The sequence below is a fragment of the Agelaius phoeniceus genome, chromosome W (genome assembly GCF_051311805.1).
Source record: "Agelaius phoeniceus isolate bAgePho1 chromosome W, bAgePho1.hap1, whole genome shotgun sequence".
In the NCBI taxonomy this organism is placed as follows: domain Eukaryota; kingdom Metazoa; phylum Chordata; class Aves; order Passeriformes; family Icteridae; genus Agelaius; species Agelaius phoeniceus.
Window position 1 is genome coordinate 22,299,894 of NC_135301.1, and position 26,088 is coordinate 22,325,981.

The following is a 26,088-nucleotide window of genomic DNA, read 5'->3' on the forward strand; positions in this document are numbered from 1 at the left end:
TGAAGGGGGAGAAGGAGGTAAAAGGCTGGGATAAATCATTCCCTCCTGTTCCCCCAACAGGCTGGGTGTGATTATTAATAGATCCTCAGAAGTCATGTGAGAAATGATGCTCGCTTTTAAAATTTCAAAGGTTTATTAAACCTTAACAAAATTACAACAATAGACTAAATAAGAAAAAATTGCAGCGCTGGGAGCATGGAACCAGACTGCCATGTGCTTGTCTACAAAATGGCTGCTCTGCCTTTTATATCCCTGGGGGGGTTGTGTCAGCCAACCCTGGCCCCTTCCAAAGTCTGTCTGTCAACTCTTCTTCACCATCCATTGGTGGAGACTTTCTTGCAACTTGATTGGAAGTGAGGTGTTGTCATGTCGCGCCTCCTAGCAACAAGCTTTTTCCCATCCCATGCAAGGGGAACATGTACTCGCCCTCTCTTCACAAGTCTTTGACAACCAAGGCTGTCTGGTGGCAACAATACCAAGGGGGAGGGGGACTACGGGGAGATCAAAGGATGTCTAAACAACAAGACTATGATAACATAACTACATATCTTTTAACATATATACAATTTTCATCCCTAATTGCAAGAGTCAACCCATCACATTATATATCTATAACAGTAGCAGCTGAGACCAGGACAGGCAAACAGCAACAAATACACATTTCAAATGATCTTCATTGCCTCTGCTGTTATCTCTACATAAGCTAATATTGCACAGTGTATCAACAAAGCAATCTTGGGCAAATTGCCTCATATATACAGAGAAGTATACAAGCCTAGGTGCCACAGCCTCATGATTAGACTGAGCAGCATGGTGACCAGCAAGTTCTGTACCCAATACCAAATGTTTTGGACAAAAATTCTTATTTTTTCACATTGTTTCTCATGACTCTTAGTTGGGCACCAAATTTGTCTTGGTTTAAGACAATTTAGGAGGTAAACACTCTGGAATGAGTTGCCCCATGTGATAGATGAGTAATGCAATGGTTGAGTCTCACAATTACAGGGCAAATATTATGTCTATGTTAAGAGAAGTTTTATAGATTTATAGTTAAGTTTCACACCCTCCCCCCCCCACCCCGCTTGCATTGTTATCATGCGATGGCCTGGGTAGTTGGGGCATTTGGGAGGGTCAGCTCGTTACTGTAGCAACACCTGACCTCCAATCAAGATGTAAGAAAGTGATCTCCACCACTGGACAATGAAGAAGGAGTCGATGGACAGAACTTTGGGAGGGGCTAAAGGCTTAAAAGGTGGAATAGCCATCATGTGGATGAGCACATGGTGGAAAAAATCCTTTGCTCACAGCACTGTATTATTTTCTTTATTCAGTCTTCTGTTGTGTTTTTTGATAAGGTTTTAATAAACATTTTAAATTTTTGAAAGTAAGTATCATTTCCCGCACCCCCCCCCTTATAGTATTATCCAGTCTTTTTCCACCAATAAGAAGAAATGAAATTAGTAGATATAAGTGAAAATTACCAGCTTACTAACAAGTCAAACTGCAACAGGCAAAAAAAAAAAACAGTAAATAATCACTAGATAGAAAATTGCCTAGTCTCACAAACTCCACGGGAACAAAGAGAAACTCAAAATGGCGGAATACCCCTCTATCCCAAGATGGCGGCCTTCACAGGCAACCGCACAGTCTAGGAGACAAATGGAAAAGATGGCAGACCAAAAGAAACCCTCCCAGGAAGGTAGGACCTTACGAAACAGTTCTAGTGGGAGATGAGGATTGCTGGCACATGTAGGGTCAGTGCCACTGCTTGCTGCTTCCTCCAGCCACCTGCTGGACTCCACTGGTGTTGGTGCTGCTGTCTTCCAAGCCATTGGTGTGCTGGGGGAGTGGAGGAACGGTCTCTCAGCAACAACGCCTTGTGGCCCGGCCTCAGGACCGGCTCAAGCTTTGTGATGCTGATAGGGTTTTCCAAATTCACACCAAAACAGTTTCAGATTGCGAAATGTAGTTTTTCCAAATTGCTACTGTTGGAAACCCAGAAAATCCCGCCTTAGACAACCTCCAATGAAGCGAAGCTTCTGCCTTGAGCAAAAGCCACCAGGCAAAACAGAAGACCCTGCTTCTATGCTCCAATTTAAAAAGCCCAGGCAGTGCCCCACCCCCCCCTCCCCCCCACCACCTTGCCCCCACTGTTCTTTTTCTGGCTGCAGTGCTGGGTCTTAAAGAGGCAGTGACAATTTTGGGCACAGAGAGATATGGAATACAATAATGTTTTGGGTTACCCAGGACAAGTAGAAGCAGTAAATCCAAGTAATGTAAATTAATTTTTTAAAAAAGAATTAATTTACTATTCTTGCATTTTAGTAAAACTATAGTATTGTGACACTGGACTTATAGGCTCAAAGTGTAAGAGAGTGATGCTGCAAAAGAATAGTTTGTTGCTTTAATCATATCAGTCAAAGCTAGCTGCTATCCAACTCATATTTTTAAAGGCATAAGCCACATTTGAATATTATAAAACTAAATTGAATTTGAGACACGACAAGTACAGAATGATTTTTTTCTGTGCTGCCTCGGTATTTTGAATAATCTGTCTGCTGATTAGCTCTGCATATAAAGAGTGCTTAAGTCCTTACTAAAAATAGTTTTATAATGCTTCATAGGACAGACAGGATTAGTATAAATGCCAATATGCTACTTTATAACAATAGATTAAATACATGAATTGCAAGGGGAACATTTCATATTTCCAACCAAGTGTGCTGCCTCCCTGGGGCCTAGGGTAAGGGACATCACCAAGAAACTTCCTAGCCTGGTACGGTTCTCTGATTATTATCTGCTATTGGTTTTTCAAGTGGGCAGCATCAAAGTCCCAGCAAGAAGTCTGCAGACAGTCAAGAGGGACCTCAGGGCCTTGAGACTATTGGTTGAGGGATCTGGAGCACAACTGTGTTCAGTCCTGCCAGTTGCAGGGACTGATGTGACAAGAAACAGGAAAACCATGCAGATGAATACCTGGCTTTGAGACTGGTGTTACCAGCAGAATTTTGGGGTTTCCGATCGTGGGTCAGTTTATACAACACCAAGCCTGTTGGCAACAGATGGGGTCCACTTGTTTCAAAGGGCAAAAGGATTTTAGCTCAGGAGTTAGCAGGGCTCATTGAGAGAGCTCTAAACTAGATTTGAAGGGGGATGGGGACAAAACCAGGCTCAACAGAGATAAACCTGGGGGTGCCATGCCAGTGTTTGAGGGACAGTGTGCTACCAAGGTCCTTTGGTCTGCCATCTCAGTGCAGATAGGCGATGAAGATCCATGCAGCAGCAAAGACGCAAGGGGTTTTGATATGTTAGAAACCACAAAAGTGCCTGAGAATGGTCACACAGGAAGAAAAAGACCAGTTGTCCTAGAGGTAATGTTGAAGATTGCATGCAAGATGTTTTCCATTACCATCTGTATGGCAGATTACCTTTGTCAAGTGGGCAGTTTGCTTTATCTCTCTCTTTGAGTGACCCCATTCACACCTCCCTGGGAGGGGACCTCTGCTGATAACAGACTATTGAATGTCAGTGCATGACTGATAAGAACTATAACATCCCATTGTGAGATGCTCCACCCAGAGGCAGGAGCCAAGCATTGCTACCCAGATATAATCTGAGATTCTAGAACACCAGCAGGGCTTTCTCCACAGGATTCGCCAGAGGAACAGCAGCTGTGTCTTCCACTGGATCTTCAGAGGAAGAATACATCCTTCTCTACAGATCCCCCTTACTCCAACAGAACCACACCTGATACTTCAGGAAGTCTGCAGCCACATTTCCAATTGGACTGTCACCAACATCCAGACCCACAGGGTGTCAGGTTGGGTTCTGACTCTGTCAGTGTTGTTCTGGTGTACTGCATTGTTTTATTTCATCCTTTAATTTTTTTTTCTTTCTTTTCCCTATTAAAGAACTGTTATTTCCTGCTCCCATATTTTTGCCTGGGAGCCCCTTAATTTAAAATTTATAGCAATTCGGAGGGGTGGGGAGGGTTTACATTCTCCATATCAGGGGAGGCTCCTGCCTTCCTTAGCAGACTCCTGTCTTTCCAAACCAAGACAGGTACCCAGCCCCCTGAGCTGGGGTACAGAGAAGACAGAGACAGGGAGCAGAATAAACCCCCCATAATCCAAGAGGGAATGGTCGGTGACCTGCTACACCACTTTAACACACACAAATCCATGGAGCCGGATGGGATCTACCCAAGAGTACTGAGGGAGCTGGTTGAAGTGCTCACCAAGCCACTTTCATTTACCAGCAGTCCTGGCAAACCAGGGAGGGCCCAGGTGATGGAAGTTGGTAAATATGATTCCCATCTACAAGAAGGATTGAAACTACCAGGCCTGTCAGCCTGACCTTGGTGCTGGGGGAAGTCATGGAGCAGGTTCTCTTGAGTGCCATCATGTGGCATCTACAGGGAAACCAGATGATCAGGCCCAGCCAGCATGGAGTTATGAAAGGCAGGTCGTGCTTGACCAACCTGGTCTCTTTCTGACAGTGACCCGCTTAGTGGATGAGGGAAAGGCTGTGGATGTTATCTGCATGGACTTTAGTAGAGACTGACAGTTTCCCACAGCATTCCTCTGCAGAAACTGACTTCCCCAGTTTGGACAGGTGTATTCTTCTCTGGGCCCAGCCATCCAGCCAGTGAGTGGTGGAATTACATCCAGAATGGCATCTGGTCACTACTGGGGTTCCTGGTGTGAGTGTTATGTGCAGGGGGGAGCCGGCAGGAGACAAAGACCACTCACCTCGATGCTCATGTGGCAACAGAGAGCTTTTATTTCCCAAGCCCGTCCTTATATAGGGCATTTGAAAAACCCGGTCTGGATACTTTCATTGGCTAAAACTCTACACCCCTTCAGCTTCTGGCCAGTGAGATGCCTGAAGCCTTGGGAGAGGTGTGATTGGGCGAGGCCCCTGTCAGTCATGGTAACATCTCACCTTTCTTGTCTTTAAAAAATTTGTGAGTTGCGCTGTCACCCATTGGCAAGGGCCCTTTGCAAACAAGGTGACAGAAGACAGCATGGGTCTAATTTGCACTGGAGCTGCAGCATTCACATCCAGGATCTGTTAGGGGAGAACTCAGGCCACAAGCATAATGCTTATTGGTTATAAATTACAACTTATCTCTAAAAGCAGAAAGCTATTTAAGCCTTAACCCATTTAACCCTTAGAGAAAAACCCAACTATTAAAAAACAACCTGTAACCCATTTATCCCTTGGAGAAAAACCCAACACCCAGAAAACAATCTGCAAACAGAAAAACAGTTTGTAAACATAAGAAATAATTTGTAAACAAATCGAGTCCTTATATTAACTGTCCATGAGGTAAGTGATAATATGTGATCAATCGTTCTGTTGAGGAGACATCAGGATGCTGTGGTTTCCAGTGTCCATTGAAATTTATTTTACGCAGCTGAATATCATAGAGCTATTGTACTGTTATATGATTTATTGTAAAACATGAGAACATGATGCTATTTAAGATTCAAAGGGGGGGAAAGGGGGGGGGTGTACCTTCACCCCAACCTTTTTTTCCCCCTTTTTTTTTTGTTTGTATAATAAATAAGGTAGGGGATTGCTGAAAGGTCTCTTTCTCGGTATGAGAACTTGGAGGGCTTCTGGACTAAGCTTCCTTGTTTATCTCATAGGAAATAGGGTTTAGTTTTTGCAAAGTTTGCACAGAATCATCTAGGTTTACTAATATATTTTTCTTTACCAGCCAGGTTCATGGCTTGATCAGGGCCATGAACTTGGTTGGGAGAGGTTGTCTGTATTTATATTTTAAAAACAAGCTTTTATTATTATCTCATGCAAGAAAAATTTTTAACATGAATAACAGTGCAAGCAATATACTTTTTTCCTTTTGTTAGAATTTAGAAATTTTGATATTGACTTTAATAGGTGACTTTTAATTTTAAAATCATGACAGGTGGCAAATTTTTAGTTAAAAAAAAACCACTTTGCAAATGAAATTTGCTTATGATAAATTGATGTTCTATGTGTACCTCAGTGGATATTCTTTGAATCTTACCCATTTATCTTGAAGCAATGCAAGAATAATTACTAGGAGTACTAAGAAAAGACATGTTAATATACATACTAGGGTTTCCTTAAGTCACAGTAGTCCCTGCCTGAGACAGAAATGTAATATTTTCCAAATAACTTGAGCAGAACTAGCAATCACAGGCTTATCAAGTTTAGTTTTAGCAAATGCAAACAACAATAATAAATATTGTACTATGAACTCTAAGGCAGATTTAATAAACAGTTGTACATTTTTGTAACTCCTGTGTGATAACCCTTCAATATTTTTACTCTTGGCGTAAGTTATTAGTTTATTAGAATCTTTGGAATATGTGAATCTTTGTATATTACAAGGTAGGGTGGTCATGAAGCTTTGTTTAAGTTTGAGCAGGAGGGACTTGGTCTTTGCTTGTTTTCTCACTGTCCACATGCAGGGAGCTGCTGGCTTCTCGCTGGACTGGGTGAGGGGGTGACTTGATTTCAGCTGCTGTGAGACAGTTATGCCATGTATCTGGCCCCATCTCTTCGGGCAGACTCGATTGTTTCTGCTCTCATGGCACCACACCCCCGCATACTTCTTTCCACTGCTTTTTGCCAGGTGGGCTCCTCGCAGGGGCTTTTCCCACGCACTGCTTTTGGTTTTGGTGTCTACAGGAGCTCCTGGTGGTCACATTCCCAGACCCACCCTTGGGGGCAGGGTCGGAGGCGGGGCCACCCCCACTGAAGGCGTGGCTGTGTTCCACAGAGGTTGGCTTTGGTGCGGGGCCCTGCCCCCTGATGCAGGCAGGATCGGGAAAGTAAGCACATCCCCCAATGTAGGCGCGGCCAGATTCCACGCAGGTGTGGCTTTGGAGCCAGCCCACTCGGTCTCCAGAGGGGGTAGTCTTAGTGTTTCCATGATGGGAGGTGCGGGCAGCCTGAATGCGGGGGCGGTCTCAGCGGCCGCATGGCACAGTGTAATGGCCGCAGGATTCCCCTTTATCCTGGGAGGGGTCGGAGCGGCCGCCAAGTGGTCTGGTCGCCCAGAACAGGGCAGCATGGTGTGCCCGCCTGGATCTGCGATATGGTAGCCCGAGGCAGCTGAATAATGACTCAGCTCAGCACTGCAGTCTGGAGTAGCACATCTCGGAGATGCCGGAACTGTGGCGGACGCCGTCTCTAATCATGGCTGGATTGCGCAATTCATCCCCCTGCCTCCCTGAGCAATGCCGGCAGCCCGCAGCACGGGCAGCCTGCAGATGGTCTCTGCTTTCCGGGATTTCCCCACTCCCTGGGGTTGCACCGTTCCCCACGGTCGCTCCGTAGTGGTCAGCTACGGTCCCACTGCAGCAGGGCACGTTCTCGCAGCGGCCGGGGCTGGCCAGGTCCAGCGTGAGAGAGCACAGAGAAATGGCTGCGCAGTTGCACTTCCCGCTTTGCCTTTCATAATCCAATTGTTTTAACAAGTCCAGAACAAGCATCCATGGCTTTATAATACCAACGGCTGTGTCATCCCCAAACGAGGCTGCCACAAATATATTCTGTCCAACCCTCTCCCAAAAGGGTAAATCTAAAAGGGTACCTTCGGACACATCCAGCTCATGGCTTTCACACCACATGAGCAAAGCTTGCAGAACTCATTCATCGTAATGAATCCTTATTTTTTAAAAAAAGAAGATCCATATTGTTAAAAACGCCAATGTTAAAAACGCCAATGACTTGTTTTCAAAATTTTAAAAGTTTAATAGTAATAAAATGGTTATAAAATTAGTAATACAATCAGAGTAATAATTATTTGGACAAACTGAATTAGGACAATGTGGAGAGCTTTGTGGATAATTGGCTAGCTGAGAAAGGCCACTTTGATGTGATACCGTTGGATAAGGATAGGGGAAACAAGCTGGGGATTATGCAACCAGTGTCCAATCACTGACAAAGGTCATGGTGACCTTCGCTGAAACAGGAAGATGGGGGAGAAAAACGCTTGCCAGAAAATGAAGATAGCCTAGGTAGAGTAGCTATAAGAATGTAAACATAGAAGCAAAATAATCATTAGAGCATAGAAGTAGGTGTGGTTGATCTAAGTGTGCTTTAACCAATAATGAGCTCAGCTTTTGAAATATGTATAAGCTTCATTAAAACCAATATAAATATGTGTGAGCTTTCAATAAACTTTGGGATTTGCTGTTCACGCATACTGTGTACTGCAATTCTTCCGCCGTTCACGACAAATGGAGACCTGAGACGTTTTTTGCCGGTAGCCACGGTCGATCGGTGTAAGGAGTTCGGGTCCTATCGCAGCCGAGGACGGCAAAAGCACCGCTGAAAAAGGGAAAGTGCCGTGCCTCGGGGACCTCATCAGAGACGCTGGCCAATATGTGCTGCCGAGACCTTGAAGGGCTGCAAGAAGCGCGCTGTTATCTTTAACATGGATAAAGAAAGGCAAGCAGCATATGATTTATTTACTGAATTTTACTAAAAGTGTCAGTTTAAGGGTATAGATTTGCAGAAAGAGCTTCCTGGGTTGTTAGCTTATGGGTATGAACAGGGACTTTTTAAAAATCCTCACACAGTGCATGAGTTGTCAGAGTGGCGTAAATGTGGGGATAAGTTGTGGCAGGCAGTCATAGATGATGATAAAACCGCGAGAAAGTTGGGAAAGTTATGGCGAGTCGTGCATGATGAATTGTTGAAATATCAGGCAGAGGAAAGAGCTGCTCAGCAGGCTACTGCAGCCCATGAAAGGAACAGGAATTATGGGGACTGGTTTGGTTCCCCGTTACCCCCTGTTATGTCCACAGTACATCTGCCGCCGGCATCGCCTTCTGCTTTAAACGGCAGTTCCCCACCGACATCGGCGCCTGCTTTAAGCAACGCTGCCGCGCCGACATCGGCGCCTGCTTTAAGTGGCACTTCCCCACCGACTTCGGTTCCTGCTTTACACGGCAGTCCCCTGCCGGCACCGGTACCTACTTTAAGCGGCGGCTCCCCGCCGACTTTAGCTCCTGCTCTAAACACCAGCTCCCAGCCGGTATCAGCTCCTGCTTCAGTCAGCAGCTTCCCCCCCGCGTGTACTCCAGCAATGCCGTCCGCACCGCCTGCCCCGGTGTCAAACCCTACACCTCCTCCACCTAGTAATGTGCCCATCCCCGGGTCAGAGAGTGACCTAGCAAGGGCCATTGCACAGCAGCAAAGGGAGGCATGGGCAGCGGTAGCGAAAGAATTCAGGGACACGGGGGATGACGAAGCGATATCGGCTGCTATGGAAATTGCCTGTCCAGTGGTTTATTCTCCCCTGGCGGGGGGAGGGTTTCAAGCTACAATAACTGCTTTGGATTGGAAATTGTTATCACAGTTACGATCCACGGTTAGTCAATTTGGAGTAACTAGTGAACCCACAAAACAAATGCTGGATTACATCTGGGGCACTCAGGTTTTGCTGTCAGCAGATTGCAGGGCGTTAGTAAAGCTCATTTTTACTCAGCATCAACAGCTTCTGTTCAATGCCCATTGGCATGCGATCTGTCAGCAATGTGTCGCAATAGTACAGCAACCAGGCAACCCGTTATATGGGGTAACCCTGGAGGAGTTAATGGGGTTCGGGCCTTTTCTTCGAACGGAAGCACAGGCATTAATTGGTCCTGAAAAGTGCAGGGAAGCTATGCAGTTGGCATGTTTAGCTATCGACAGAATTAAGGATCCGGGAGGAATTCCTTCTTACATGGGAATAAAGCAAGATAGAGATGAGTCATTTGGAGCTTTTATAGATAGGGTAGCCAACGCTATTGAACGGGCAGGAGTCCCTGAATTCATGAAAGGGACCTTGCTAAAGCAGTGCGCCCTCCAAAACAGCAATCAGCCTACCAAGAATGTGTTAAATACCCTGGGAGCTAATTGGTCTATAGAGGAAGCTTTAGAACGGTTAGCAAATGTTCCAATAGGATCACAAGCAATGCTAGTAAATGCTATTAAAGAGCTAGGAGTCGGGTTACAGAAACAGGCAGAGTCTTCACAGAATCAGATGCTAGCGGCCCTCGCCCTGCTCCAAGCAGCAGCAATAAATGCTCCACGAGCTCCATCTACTGGCCGATTCAAATGCTACCGGTGTGGAGGTATGGGGCACACGCGACGGGACTGTCCCGCAATCAGTGTTTGGTGTAATAATTGCCACTTGGATACCCACAACACCGGAGCCTGCAGACGCCGCTCGGGAAACAGCAGAGCCAGCGCGTCGACCAGCCGCCGCGCCCGGACACAAGTAGCAGCTGTCACCGCTTCAGCTCAACCTGCCTCCAGCCCGCCACCGCCGGGAGCCTCGGATTGGACCTGGCAGCCGCAGCCACAGTAACCCTGATCACCACCCACCCAGAAAAGGTTCCAACTGGAGTAAAGGGACCACTCATTATTGATGGATTACCTATGGGAGCTTTGCTTTTAGGTCGTTCCTCGGCTACCATGATGGGATTATTTGTTTTATCTGGAATAATAGACGCTGAATATACAGGGGAGATTTCTATTATGGTGCATACTCTTTTTCCACCTATGCGAATCGAAAAAGGACAAAGGATAGCTCAATTGATTCCTTTGCAACAGTTGGCTAAAACTGTACCCCCTCATCAAGCACAGTCGAGAGGAGAGCATGGATTTGGATCCACTGAGGGCCTTACTCTTTTAACAATGAACTTGAATGTACGACCTAAGCGCACTGTAATTTTGGATTATCGGGGTGAAAAGCAAACCTTGGTAGGATTATTAGATACTGGCGCAGACTCCAGCATTGTGAGTCCGGATTTTTGGCCCCACAACTGGCCATTGCAGTCATCCACAATGCCAGTAACCGGAGTTGGAGGCCTGACACTTGCAAGAAACACACCCATGCTATCTGTGACTATTGATGACAAAACTGTGCGGTGTGTTTTGTCAGTTGTACCTTTGCCTCCTACTGTGCAGTGCCTTATTGGTCGGGACATTTTGGCTCAGATGGGTGTAGTACTGTCAAATGAACACCGTTTGGGCTAAGGGCCATTGCATGGACTTTCCCAATCCCATTAACCTGGACCACGGACGTTCCGGTATGGCTTAAGCAGTGGCCTTTAAAAAGGGAGAGTCTCGAACAGGTTCACATACTGGTATATGAACAATATAAACAAGGACATTTACAGTTGTCAACAAGCCCATGGAATACCCCCATCTTTGTTGTTAAAAAGAAGTCGGGAAAGTATCGCTTAATACATGATTTGCGGGCTGTAAATGAACAAATGGAACCTATGGGAGCCTTACAACCAGGATTACCTAATCCGGCTATGTTGCCAAGGGACTGGCCACTTTTGATTATTGATCTGTAGGACTGCTTCTTTACTATCGCTCTTCATCCTCGAGACACTCAGAGATTTGCATTCACTCTGCCAGCTCTAAACAGGAGAGAGCAGGACAAGAGATTTGAATGGGTTTCTCTTCCCCAGGGGATGCGCAACAGCTCCACCTTGTGTCAACTCTATGTTGACACTGCTTTACAACCCTTACAGCATGCCTGGCCTGACACAATCATTTACCATTACATGGATGATATTTTATTTGCACAACCAGAACCTTTTACAGGTCAACAAATTCAGGCAATATATGATGCTTTGAAGCTTTATGGACTGACTGTAGCTTCTGAGAAAATTCAATTATCTGCACCTTGGAAATATCTGGGGTGGACACTTATTGATCAAATTGTTACCCCTCAGAAATTGCAATTAAACATTAAATTACATACATTGCATGATGTTCAGAAATTACTGGGGGACCTACAGTGGCTACGCCCCATTGTTGGTATCCCTAATGAACTGTTAGATGAACTTCGACTTTTGTTAAAGGGAACTGATCCGGCTCGGCCTGTTCGTATAGCCCCTGAACAGGTTGCGACACTGCAACAGATATTGGACTGTGTCACACAAGGCAGTGTTCGGAGACGTGATCTTGATCTTCCCATACAGCTGACAGTTTGGTGTGGAACAAAATTTTTACTGGGTGCACTTACTCAGCATAACAGAAAAACGGGGGAGATATGGGCCTTGGAATGGATATCTCCTCCACTTCAACAACATAAAACACTTCTTCAAAAAATTGAAATTTTAGCTGATTTGCTCAAAAAGGGTTGTGAACGGGCGGTACAGATTACGGGAAAGGAACCTGATCAGATACAGATACCAATGAAGAAAGATACATTGACCTGGTACCTGACAAACAGTATGGAGTTACAAGAGGCCCTATTGGGAGCCGGTAGTGTGACTGCCACTGATGATATTCCCAATATACCGTTGAATTGGATAGGGCAGTGGGGTTGGATTCAATGCCCAAAAAGATCACTAAAGCCCTTATCGGATGCTATACCTGCTTACACAGATGCAGGAAGGAAATCCAAAACTGCTGCAGTGACCTGGCAAGAAGTGGGACAATGGCATCATCATATACTCCAAGCTACTGAGTTGGACACTTTGCAAACGATGGAGCTATTGGCGGTTGTATGGGCCATGATGCATTTCTCTGGACCTCTTAACATTGTAACAGATTCTTTGTATGTTGCAGGAGTGTGTGAGCGAATAGAGGATGCCTCTATAAAAGAGGTTCAAAACAGGAGGTTACATGAACTGTTTATGCAGCTGCAGAGAGCAATTAGGCTAAGAAAGCATTCTTTTTGTGTTATCCATATCAGAAGTCACAAATGGGGTATTGGTCTGGGAGAGGGTAACATGCGAGCAGATAAGCTAGTCTCAATCACACAAGCAACTCCGATTCCCAAACAAACTATAGCCAGAGAGGCACACTCCATGCTCCACCAGAATGCAAAAGGCCTTCATAGAGAATTTCAGATATCTATGGAGGAGGCACAGGCAATAGTCAAAGCCTGTCCTATATGTAGTCATCATAATGGGGGCTGTGGACTAGGTCTGGGAGTTAACCCAAGAGGGCTGAGCACAAATGAGACCTGGCAAATGGATGTCACACATGTTGCTGAGTTTGGGAGGTTGAAGTACGTGCATGTTGCCATAGACAGAGTCATTTTATATGGGCCACAGCACAGACTGGTGAGAAAGCAGGGCAGGTGGAGAGACATCTCAGTAGTTGTTTTGCAGTAATGGGAATGCCACAGCGCATCAAAACAGATAATGGGCCTGCTTACTGTAGCAAAAGAATAAAGCAATTCCTGCAGATGTGGGGGATAGAACATGTAACAGGCATCCCTAATTCTCCTACAGGGCAAGCGATTGTAGAGAGAGCAAATGGCACCTTGAAAAGATATTTGAGTAAATATATGGATACCAGAGAGCCACAAGAAAGATTGTTAAAGTGTTTGTTTGTTTTGAACCACTTGTGTGTTTTTGGGGAAAATAAGGTTCCTGCTGTGATTCGTCACTACGTACGAGAAACAGATGGTGTAAAGAAAGATGTATGGGTGAGATACAGAGATCCTAAAACATGACAATGGCAAGGTCCTGCTAAGGTGTTATATTGGGGCCGCGGATATCTTTGTGTTTCTACCCCTACAGGATCTCTGTGGGTACCTGCTAAGTGGACCCGAGCAGCTGTGTTTGATGGAAGACCTTCGATCAGCTGAGCGAAGAGGATCGTCAGCGAGTGGAGACGAAGCTGTTGATCATCCTTCGACCGATACTTCTTAAACTGAAAGGACAGGGTGATGCTGCCATCGATCGAGCAGTTGATCGGTGCAGATCTCTTGATAATATATTAAGCTTGCATTCAATGTTTTCTGATTTTGAATCTGAAGGGCCTAGGGATTTAGCTTGTGTTAAGTGGCAAGATAGACGTTGTGCTGCATGGATACTGCTTTTTTGTGGAGGTTGTCAGGAAACTAAGTGGGTACATCAATCTCGATTAGCTGAATTGTGGTGTGAAAAGTGTAGTTTCTATTGGCGGTTTGACTCTTGGCAGAGAGATCTTAAATCGTTTACAGGACTACCTGGTTTCCAAGCGTTACAGTTGTCTGAATCCCCAGAACAGAAAATCCTTGCATGGTTTAGATGGGAAATACAACATTTAGTCAAACGTGTTTTGGGGCTATCTCAGTCGTGTATTTTGCAGACTAAGTGTGGTAGAAATATTCCTCTGTCACAGTCGAGTGTGATAGGTCCTATTTCGGGAGGTCAGGATCCCAACCAAGTGTGGGAGGATTGTTTGAAGAACCTAAAGAACCTAAATCTGAGAAAGAAGAGATATTCTTAAAAGTTTGTGACAGACATGATGGCCGGGTGGTTCAAAAAAGTGCCTGGAGAGATCAGGGTGAGATGGAAAATTTATGCTATTGCTTTATTAATTTTTGCTTCTTTGGTGGACAGTGTAGACCATCAGGCATGGACCCCACCTCAGCCCAAGACTAACATATGGGTCACCCTGGCAAACTTGACTAAACAGGGGACTATTTGCCTGTCATTATCTTCTCCTGGCAATCCATTCACAACCTGTTTGGTTGGATTACCAGCATATCCCTGGCCATGCCCTTCACATGTACCAACTTGTAAGGTCAGCAATGCTAGGACAAGTGTGGATAATTGGGATCAGTGGATTTCTCACTTTCCTGTGGCACCACAGGAACCCCAAGAGTTGGAGCTGTTAGGGTCAGTGATGGCAGATGCATGTATTCATTTTTACTATAGAAGCCTGCTGTCAGTCAAGAACCATTCTAATGTTGTAACTTCCAGCATGGCTGTCTACCGTAATGCAATTATACAACAAAGAGAGTGTCAGTCTCATCAAATGACCCTATTCAATTGCCAGCAGGATACTTCCTGATATGTGGAGACCGTGCTTGGGCCGGTATCCCATCAATGCTGCATGGGGGACCATGTACACTTGGACGGCTGTCTCTACTTACACCCAACATGTCCATGATACTTAACACGAGCCGCCGCCATCGTAGAAGTAAACGAATGGCTCATGCATTTGCTGCAGACTGCCGGGATGATGTAAAGTTTTGGTCCCCAGCGGCCATAGTTGCAGCATCTTTCTTAGCTCCAGGGGTATCAGCAGCACGTGCTCATGCTATTTTTAATAGGTTAGGGTGTTGGCTTGCTAAACAAACAAATGCAACTTCTTTGGCAATTTCTAGTCTTTCGCTTGATGTTGATTCTATTCGCCATGCGACACTTCAAAATAGAGCTGCAATTGATTTTCTCTTACTTGCACAAGGCCATGGCTGTGAAGAATTTGAGGGCATGTGTTGCATGAATCTTTCTGATCATGCACAGTCTGTTAACTCATAGCTCTCTGAGTTGCGGAGGTTAACTGGGAACTTACAGGTAGAATCAGGCCTTGGTATTGATGGATGGCTCAAATCTTTAAGCTTAGGATCATGGTTACGCTCTATTATTAAGGTTGACATTGTAGTAGCTATTGCAGCTTTGTTGTTAGTATTAATTTTGCCATGTTTTTGTATATGCTTACAGAATATGGTGCAAAAGATGATATCTACCACATTTAATCAAACCGTGCTTGTTCAACAGAAAAACGGGGGAAATGTGGAGAGCTTTGTGGATAATTGGCTAGCTGGGAAAGGCCACTTCGATGTGATACCGTTGGATAAGGATAGGGGAAACAAGCTGGGGATTATGCAACCAGTGTCCAATCACTGTGGGGTCAATACAGAGTTAAATTGCTGTGCTGGTTTTCCCTATTTGTTTACTATTTGTTTTTTTACCAAATCTTGAACTGTCTCTTCAAGATTAAATGTAAAACAAATCCATCTCTCTCTTTTTGGACATTCAATTCTAAATCTATTACCACTTTTTCCTAAGTTTCTTGTAATCCAATAATTTTCTCCTTTTTGCCTACAGGTTCTTAATTTGGATGGGTTATAACAGTGGCTGTTGACAAAGGTGTGTGTAATAAAAGAGGAACTTTGGTTTCTTTCCATGTGATGCTTTCTGTAGCATTTGTGACACAATCTTGCTGGTATCCCAAAAGGGAAAAGACAGCAAATGAGCGCCAGAAACAGGAATAACAGAGGTCCAGTATGGCTTATACTCCCACCTCCCATGCCTGTGAGGTTGCAACCCACAGCAGGTATATTTGATCTTCTCGGTGGCAAAATACAGAGGTCAATCTGGTCTTGCCCTCTATTTCCTTGTCACTTTCTCTTAACTATTTTCTAGGCAAATTGTTTTTGACACCCTTTAACTGTGGTCTCTTACCGTTCCTCAGGTATCTCTCATTCAACAGGCACTAATAATTCCCATCCACAAAACAAAGTTATTACTTTAACACTTTTTGAAATAAGAGCATAAATTATGTGAACCACAATACTAATTATTCCTACAATTCAAGCATTTACTTATAACCCAGCTAGAATGTCCAGTATTGGAATGAATCAAATAAAGTTTACTAATGGAAATAGTAATTCCCCTTCTCCCCTGTACAATTCACAGGCTAAGGTCAGAATACAAAAACAGTCTTGATCTTTTTATCTGAAGTATTCCTTCCCAAAGGAGATGTTTTATTCAGGTAGTGCTTAAAACCAGTGATATAAGCATTGTCTTACTTCTTAATTCAGTGTTATTCTTTGTACATTTCTTGGATCATTTGGGTTTTTCTAAACTATTACCACTCAGTCCCCATTGGAAAGTCAGTTCGGTATCAGCCGGTTTAAATGTGATAGTCCATTCTTCAGGTTTCTTCACAAGTCTTTTGATTCTGTTGGCATTAATTCACCCTCTTTCCGTGATTCTGATTGTTGCTTCAGTAGTACCTGGAAAGGACTTCTTAATAGCATAGTAATAAAAGAAAGACAATACTGCATTAACTTCTACCATTCGCTTTTCTTCTAAACTTTCTGGGTTTAGCTAAAAGCTTTCTCCACAGCAGCCTCTTCTCCTTCTATCCAGCTGTGCTAATAGCTGCAGAGGCAAATTCTTCTTTCTGTGAGTTACAGTTAGTTAAATAAGAAAAAGCCTGACCAATTTCAACACGAGATGTATCACATCTATTGCTTTTTACTTTTTGGGCAGCATTTAATTGTTTTAGCCTTACAAACCCATTCTTCAGGAAAAAAAAAAAAAACCAACTTCTTTTTAACAGCAAACAAAACACACAAAAGAAAAAAACCACTTACTTAAGAAAAACAAACCACTTTGTGAGGTTTGGAGAGTCATCAATCTCTGCTTTGATTTTATCTTTTAGTGCTAGCCCCCTCCCCCTCTCTTCACGGCCTTGCTGTCAATGCTGTTCTTCCGCCCTTCCCCCGGTGCTGCCACTTCTCTGCAGGGCCGGAGCAGGGGAGAACAGCCACGGGCATGGGGACCCTGGGGGCAGCCTTGGGTCTCTTTGGCCCTCTCTCTCTCTCTTCTTCTCTCTCTTTCTCTTTCCTTCTCTCTCTCTCTCGGCCTACTTACCGGGGCCGACTCTGCCATCCTCGACTCGGGACCCCGGCAGTCTGGGAGCCACCCCGGCAGTTCCGCCACGGAGCCAGCCCGCTCCTGGCCGGCAAACCTGTGTCCTCTGCTGCCAGCACTGCTGCCGGGTCACCTCCATGGATCGGTCCCCGCCGCAGCCCCCGAGACCCCGCTCCTCGTAGGGAGCAGTCAGACATCTCCCAACCTTGACAACCCCAAACTTGGCGTCCCCAGGTGCTCCTGACATTCTTTTTCTTTCTCTAGTCAACTTATCCTCTTTTCTCTTCAAGGAGGGTCCGTCCTGCTAAACCCTTTCTGGACCCCAGTTTGGCATTGAATAACCTCCTAACAACCATGTGTTAAGACACTTCCCTGCCTTTCATGCAAAAATCCCGCATTCACACTCCTGCTCTCTTCTAGCACCAAGACGTGATCACTCCACATTCCAACATCTCAGAGTTTGCTAACCACCTCCCTACTTCAACTTCTCTCTTTCTTTCCTTCTTACCTGTTTTTTTTTTTTGTTGGTTTTTGGGTTTTTTTTTTGATTCAACACACCTCAGACGGTACGAGGTGAACTTAACTAATTTATTTCTAAAAGTAAGCTTAGAACTTTCTTTTACTAGGACTGCAGTAGCTATTATAACTTAAATACATACTGGCTAGCTGTGGCTTACTGGGTCTAACATCTTTTGATATATAAGCTACTAGATATTTTTTACTCTTCTTCACTCCTGAATTAAAATTTTATGAGCTACTCCATTTTCTGTATTTATGTATAAATGATAAAGGATTTTTCAAACAAGGGTAAGCTTAAAGTTAGTACTTAGGCTAGTTTTAACTTAACTATTTTAATTTAACAATATCTTCTTTGGTCTGTTTTATATCATCTCCTTCTGTCAATTTTTTTTCATACACAAATTTTGCTACCTGTGTGTACCCCTCAATCTATAATCTATAATATTTCAATAATCTAGGTAATTTTCTGATCTCCCTCTTTGAAGAGGGAGGGAGAAGGAATAAAATTCTTGCAATTTTCTCATGGTTGGGTTTCCAGCTACTTTTATTTATTAAGTGTCTAAGATATTTTACCACTGGGTAGTGAGTCTGAGTTCTTTTATTAACCTCCCTTAAATCTTGTATTAGTCTATAACTCCCATCAGACTTTACTGGGGGAATAGGGATATTATGAGGAGACATACAAGGTTCTAATGCCCCATCCTTTATTAGTCCTTCTATTACTGGCTTCAAACCTTCCTGTCCTTCTAAAGATACAGGATACTGACGTACACGTATGGGACAATCTTCTCTCTCAATTGTAACCCTTAGGGGGTTGATATTTAATCCTCTCCTATTTCCTTCTCCAGCCCAAACTTCTTTGTTGATTTTTTTTTCTTCATCTTCTTGGCCTAATTTTAAAACCCTAGCTGTCATTTTCCCGTTTTCTGATATAACTCCTATTCTTAATTGCACTTGTAAGACTCTTCCCAATAAATTGCTACCTGCCCCTGGGACCAATAAGACATCTCCCATCCAAATTCTAGTTACTTCTCTCAATTACCACATCTTTAATGACCAGAAATGTAAAACTTTCTCTTTTTGCCTCTGTTACTTTCACTATATGTTTGCTCACACTATAACTTTTGGAACATATAACAGGCAGGTTCTCTCTGCCCCTGTGTCTATTACAAATTCTAATTCTTCTTCTTGGGGACCCACTTTTAAAGTTATCACAGGCTCCAGATGGTATTTGTCCCCCCCAAAAAAATTAGAGCTTATGACCTCCCTATTCCTCCTATGTGCCCATCTCTTTAAAGATTTTCAGACCTTCCACTTACTTAGGACTATTTTCCTATTTCTCTTAAGTTTGTTTATCTATTTAGTTGGAGTTTCTTCTTTCTCCTCTAAACGCTGTCCCTCAAAAACCTTTTGTTTTTGCATTTTGCCTTTGATATGTTGTCTAATTTATTCCCTTGGTTATGTAATTATGAGAATTATTCATGTGTGTTAAAAATGCCAATCACTTGTTTTCAAAATTTTAAAAGTTTATTAGTAATAAAATGGTTATAAAAATAGTAATACAATTAGAGTAATAATTATTTGGACAAACTGAATTAGGACAATATGAGACAATAAAGACAAAGAGTTACAGACGTCCAGGTACCTTTTTCTGGGCAGCACGAGCCCAAAAAAGGACACCCATTAACAAAGGATTAACCCTTAAAAACAATAGCCCGTTGCATATTCACACACTTCATACATGATGCATAAATTCCATTCAAATACAGGATTCTGTCTGGTCATCGTCAACTTCTTCCTCCAAATCCTAACAGCGCCTTTGAGGCGGGAAGATGTTCGTTTCTTCTGATAAGAGGGCCATAAATTCTTTTTCTCTGAAAGATTTAGGTGTCCTGTGGCTGCTATCTTGCTACGAGTCCTTTCTTTTTAGAAAAGTATCCTACATAGCATCGTTTCTATTTTAACAATTTTTATGACCTAAAACTATATTTAACACAGTACTTAAGAAAACTAATACAGCATTACTTTCTAACACAACACATATAATATTCATTTTAATATTTGCGAAAAGCCAATCATAAAATACATGCATTTTTCACAATGTGTTTACTCCCCTCCTCAATATTTTAACTTTATTTAGGAGGTACAGTTGACATTTTGTCTTCTCTGGGGGTCCCCGTGGATTATCTTTTTCCTAAGCTTTTATTTCAGTTGCTCTGAGTAATTACCTTTCTTCTTGAGAAAAATATTATTTTCATTACAGACCGTATCTCTTCTCAAGTATAAATGTTTGGACCTAAAGATTGGTCTAATTGTTCAGCTATGCCTATGGAATCCTCTAAATAACCCTTTTATTTATTTCTTAAAATTTCAGACCTCAGACGAAGTCAAAGGAGCGTTTACAAACTCTGGTCCGTCCCTTCCTATGAGAACCTCTCTTAATGGAAATAGACTAATCCCTTTATCCCATTCTTTTTGGTTTTTTTATCTTCTATAGCCTTTCTCCCATATTTTTAGGAAGAATCAGGAGAGGGCTTTCTTTTAACTGAACTTTTAGTGTTTCGATAAGGTGATTCCTTTAGAGAGTCCTCCTGACCAGCCGGAGCTGTGGTTACCAAGGGAACGGAGCTCAGGGCAGGACGGGGGACTCGGCACAGCTCAGGGTCTGGGTCCTCCAAAGGCGGGGTCTGCAGCCGGGATCGCCCGAGGGGCTGTTCCGGTGCAGACCGAACTGGAGCGTGGATAGCCCCCACGTGGCTGATCCGGCAGAGACAAAGCCGGCGACTGACCCCGGCTGCAGCGGCGGGAGCCGACCAGAGTCAGGGCAGCCGGGGATGGGACAGACGGGACCCCCCCTCGGTGCGGTCAGCGCGGTAATCACGGTGCACACGGTAGGACAGACCCCCACCCCCCCGGCACGGCCAGCGGAGCGGCCGCGGGCCAGGCGGCCGGACTGGGACAGACGGACTGGGACAGACGGACTGTGCCGGAGCCGGCACAGGGGCTGGGGGGGTGGTGCAGCTGCGAACGAGTGGGGGAACAGACGGGAATGGATGAGGTAATATTTTTGTTCCTAGCTTTATACTTTCCCTGTTTTTTTGTTTTTTTTTTTTCTGTTATTGCTTTTCAAAAATGTTATTTTCTTACAACCTCCCCCCTCCCCAGCATGTGGTGTACTCTTTTTCTTCTGTATTAAACGGTTTTTACAAATAAATCCAGAGCTTAACAAATCCAAACTTCTGCTTGGTTACTTTGAAATGGTCGACGAGCTAACTCACGACCTCATGTTGTTTTTCTCATCACTTTTTTATTTATCTTTTGGCAAATTATACATCTTTCAGTTACTTGCTTTTCTACTCCAAAAATCTCAATGCACCCATAGTTCCTTAAAAAAAAAAAAAAACGATCACACAAAGCCCGAGTATCCCACTGGGCTTTTTGATACATGTCCTCTGCTATTCCCTAGTAAGCATTTTATTATCTAATTGTCTTTCATCAAGAGGTTTCTATTTCCCCGATTTATCTTGTTCACCACCTGTCTTGTTTTAATTCCCCTTTTTTGCTTCCCTAAACTTTGGAATTTCCAATTTTTCCTCATTTGGAGTTATTATATAACTCTTTCAGCTCCATTTTCTGCTATGTCTTTAGCTTCTTGAACTGCCAAATTATTTCCCCTTATTTCTGGGGTCTTTACCTTTTGGTGTCCCTTAATATGTACTGTAGCTATCTCTCTTAGGTAATTTTAATGCCTCTAAAACCTCTAAGATAAGTTTCTCATGTACTAATCCTTTTCCTCTTGAATTAAGTAATCTCCCTTTTAAAATTTTCCTTAAGGTATGTGCTACTCTAAAGGCATACCTTGAATCAATATATAACTCCTTTCTTTTGTGTTAAATATTCTAATGCTCTTTTTAGAGTATGTAATTCACAAGTTTGCATGTTTTTTCTCATCAACATCTACATACCCTGTATTCTGCAAGGAGTTGTATTTCTGTTTGCTAACATAACTCCCAAAGGGCTATCTTGGGGTATTTCTGTTGGTAATTTTTTCCCACTTTTCTTTCCCGTATCCACCTTACTGGATTTCTGCCCCATTTCTCAATATTCTATCTATTTTTCCCCTGCTTCTGTTTTCCACTTTTTATTAACAACTTAAATACCACTTTCTTTCAACTACTTACACTCAAAAAAAAAAAAAAAAACAACCTTTTTCTCACACTGCTTTTCAATACAATACACTTCCCTCCAAGGAGATATGGTAAGGCTTGAAATGCACAATCCACATTACCTATACTTTCATTTGTCTACATTCACTCACTTTTATTTCTCATTCACTTTCACACATTCCTTCACACCCTCAAGACACAAAGTGGATCCCTGTTGCCAGAAAATCACGGGTCCCTGTGGCCCCCCTCGCCTTGGGGTTGGCCTCTAGGTCTCAGTATCTCTGGGCCTCCTGGAAAGGCCCTGACACTGGCTGCCTCCGGTGCCTGTTCACCTGTGAGGCTGCCTGCGTGTCACACACGCTCTTCAGCTACGGCCCCCTCACACACCCGGGGAACACTAGCTTGGTTTGCAGGTCACACACTCTCTTCGGCCCAAAAGTTCCCACCTACCCGGGAACAATAGCCTGGTGTGCAGGTCCCTCATAACCTTCGGCCCAAAAGTTCCCACCTGTCGGGTCAGCGGAGGAAAAACAGCACTCAATATGAGTCAACAGCAAATCCTAAAGTTTATTAATCGCTCACACATATTTATATTGGTGTTAATGAAGCTTATACATATTACAAAGCTGAGCTCATTATTGGTTAAAGCACACATAAATCAACCACACCTACTTCTATGCTCTAATGATTATTTTGTTTCTACATTTACATTCCTGTGGCTTTTCTACCAAGGCTATCTTCATTTTTCTGGCAAAAGATTCTCTCCCCCATCTTCATGTTGCAGCAAGGTCACCATGACTCTTGTCAGTGATTGGACACTGACTACTTAATCCCCAGCTTGTCTCCTTGAAACTTATCCAACGGTATCATATCAAAGTGACCTTTCTCAGCTAGCCAATTATCCACAAAGTTCTCCACATTTCCCCGTTTTTCTGTTGAACAAGCATGGTCTGATTGAATGTGGTAGATATCATCTTTTGCACCATATTCTGTAAGCATATACAAAACCACGGTAAAATTAATACTAACAACAAAGCTACAATGGCTACTATAATGCCAACCTTAACAATAGAGCGTAACCATGATCCTAAGCTTAAAGATTTGAGCCATCCATCAATACCAAGGCCTGATTCCACCTGTAAGTTCCCAGTAAACCTCCGCAACTCAGAGAGCTGTGAGTGAACAGACTGTGCATGATCAGAAAGATTCATGCAACACATGCCCTCAAATTCTTCACAACCATGGCCTTGTGCGAGTAAGAGAAAATCAATTGCAGCTCTATTTTGAAGTGTCGCATGGCGAATAGAATCAACATCAAGCGAAAGACTAGAAATTGCCAAAGAAGTTGCATTTGTTTGTTTAGCAAGCCAACATCCTAACTTGTTTAAAATAGCATGAGCACCTGCTGCTGATACCCCTGGAGTTAAGAAAGATGCTGCAACTATGGTCTCTGGGGACCAAAACTTTACATCATCCCGGCAGTCTGCAGCAAATGCATGAGCCATTCGTTTGCTTCTACGATGGCGGCGGCTCATGTTAAGTATCATGGACATGTTGGGTGTAAGTAGAGACAGCCGTCCAAGTGTACATGGTCCCCCGTGCAGCATTGATGGGATACCGGCCCAAGCACGGTCTCCACATATCAGGAAGTTTCCTGCTGGCAATTGAATAGGGTCATTTGATGAGACTGACACTCTCTTTGTTGTATAATTGCACCAGGCCGATGCATTACGGTAGACAGCCATGCTGGAAGTTACAACATTAGAATGGTTCTTGACTCACAGCAGGCTTCTATAGTTAAAATGAATACATGCATCTGCCATCACTGACCCTAACAGCTCCAACTCTTGGGGTTCTTGCGGTGCTATAGGAAAGTGAGAAACCCACTGATCCCAATTATCCACACTTGTCCTAGCATTGCTGACCTTACAAGTTGGTATATGTGAAGGGCACGGCCAGGGATCTGCTGATAATCCAACCAAACAGGTTGTAAATGGATTGCCAGGAGAAGACAATGACAGGCAAATAGCCTCCTGTTTAGTTAACTTTGCCAGGGTGACCCATATGTTAGTCTTGGGTTGAAGTGGGGCCCATGCTTGATGGTCTGCACTATCCACAAAAAGAGCAAAAATTAATAAAATAATAGCATAAGGTCTCCACATCACTCTGATCTTTCCAGGCATTACTTTGAACCATCCAGACATTTCAGAAACAAACATGCTTGTCACAAACCTTTAAGAATATCTCTTTTTTCCCAGATTTAGCTTCTTTAGGTCCTTCAAACAATCCCTCCACACTTGGTTGGGATCCTGATCTTCTGAAATAGGACCTATCACACTTGACTGTGACAGTGGAACACCCCTACCACACTTATATTGTAAAACACATGACTTAGATTGACCTAAAGCACGTTTAATTAAATGCTGAATTTCCCACCTAAACCATGCAAGGATTTTCTGTTCTGGTGATTCGTACAACTGTAACCCTTGGCGGCCAGGTAGCCCTGTACATGATTTAAGTTCTCTCTGCCAGGAGTCTAAATGCCAATAGAAACCACAGCTCCTACACCACAATTCAGGTAATTGGGATTGATGTACCCACTTAGTTTCCTGACAACCTCCGCAAAACAGCAGTATCCAAGCAGCACAATGTCTATCTTGACAGCTAATACAAGCTAAATTCTTAGGCCCTTTAAATTCAAAATCAAAAAGCATTAAATGCAAGCTTAATATATTATCAACAGATTTGCACCGATCAACTGCTTGATCGATGGCAAAACTACACTGTCCTTTCAGTTTAAGAAGTATTGGTCGAAGGATGATCAACAGCCTTGTCTCCACTCGCTGACGATCCTCTTCGCTCAGTTGATTGAGGTGTTCCATCAAACACAGCTGCTCGGGTCCACTTAGCAGGTACCCACAGAGATCCTGTAGGGGTAGAAACACAAAGATATCCGCGGCCCCAATATAACACCTTAGCAGGACCTTGCCATTGTCCGGTCTTAGGATCCCTGTATCTTACCCATACATCTTGCTTCACACCATCCTTTTCCTGTACATAATGACGAATCACAGCAGGAACTTTATTTTCCCCGAAAACACACAAGTGGTTCAAAACAAATAAACACTTTAACAATCTTTCTTGTGGCTCTCTGATATCTGTGTATTTACTCAGATATGTTTTCAAGGTACCATTTGCTTTCTCTACGATCGCTTGCCCTGTAGGAGAATTAGGGATGCCTGTCACGTGTTCTATCCCCCACATTTGCATGAATTGCTTTATTCTTTTGCTACAGTAAGCAGGCCCATTATCTGTCTTGATGTGCTGTGGCACTCCCATTACTGCAAAACAACTACTGAGATGTCTCTCCACCTGCCCTGCTTTCTCACCAGTCTGTGCTGTGGCCCATATAAAATGACTCTGTCTATGGCAACATGCACGTACTTCAACCTCCCAAACTCAGCAACATGTGTGACATCCATTTGCCAGGTCTCATTTGTGCTCAGCCCTCTTGGGTTAACTCCCAGACCTAGTCCACAGCTTCCATTATGATGACTACATATAGGACAGGCTTTGACTATTGCCCGTGCCTCCTCCATAGATATCTGAAATTCTCTATGGAGGCCTTTTGCATTCTGGTGGAGCATGGAGTGTGCCTCTCTGGCTATGGTTTGCTTGGGAATTGGAGTTGCTTGTGTGATTGAGACTAGCTTATCTGCTCGCATGTTACCCTCTCCCAGACCAATATCCCATTTGTGACTTCTGATATGGATAACACAAAAAGAATGCTTTCTTAGCTTAATTGCTCTCTGCAACTGTATGAACAGTTCATGCAACCTCCTGTTTTGAACCTCTTTTATAGAGGCATCCTCTATTCGCTCACACACTCCTGCAACATACAAAGAATCTGTCACAATGTTGAGAGGTCCAAAGAAATGCATCATGGCCCATACAACAGCCAATAACTCCATCATTTGTAAAGTATCTAACTCAGAAGCCTGGAGTAT

General features: G+C 43.6%; 1 pseudogene; it reads left to right on the top strand.

The window, feature by feature from the left end:
• LOC129133616 (transmembrane protein 161B-like) overlaps positions 1–26,088 on the top strand; it is a 172,349-nt pseudogene that overhangs the window by 7,147 nt on the left and 139,114 nt on the right.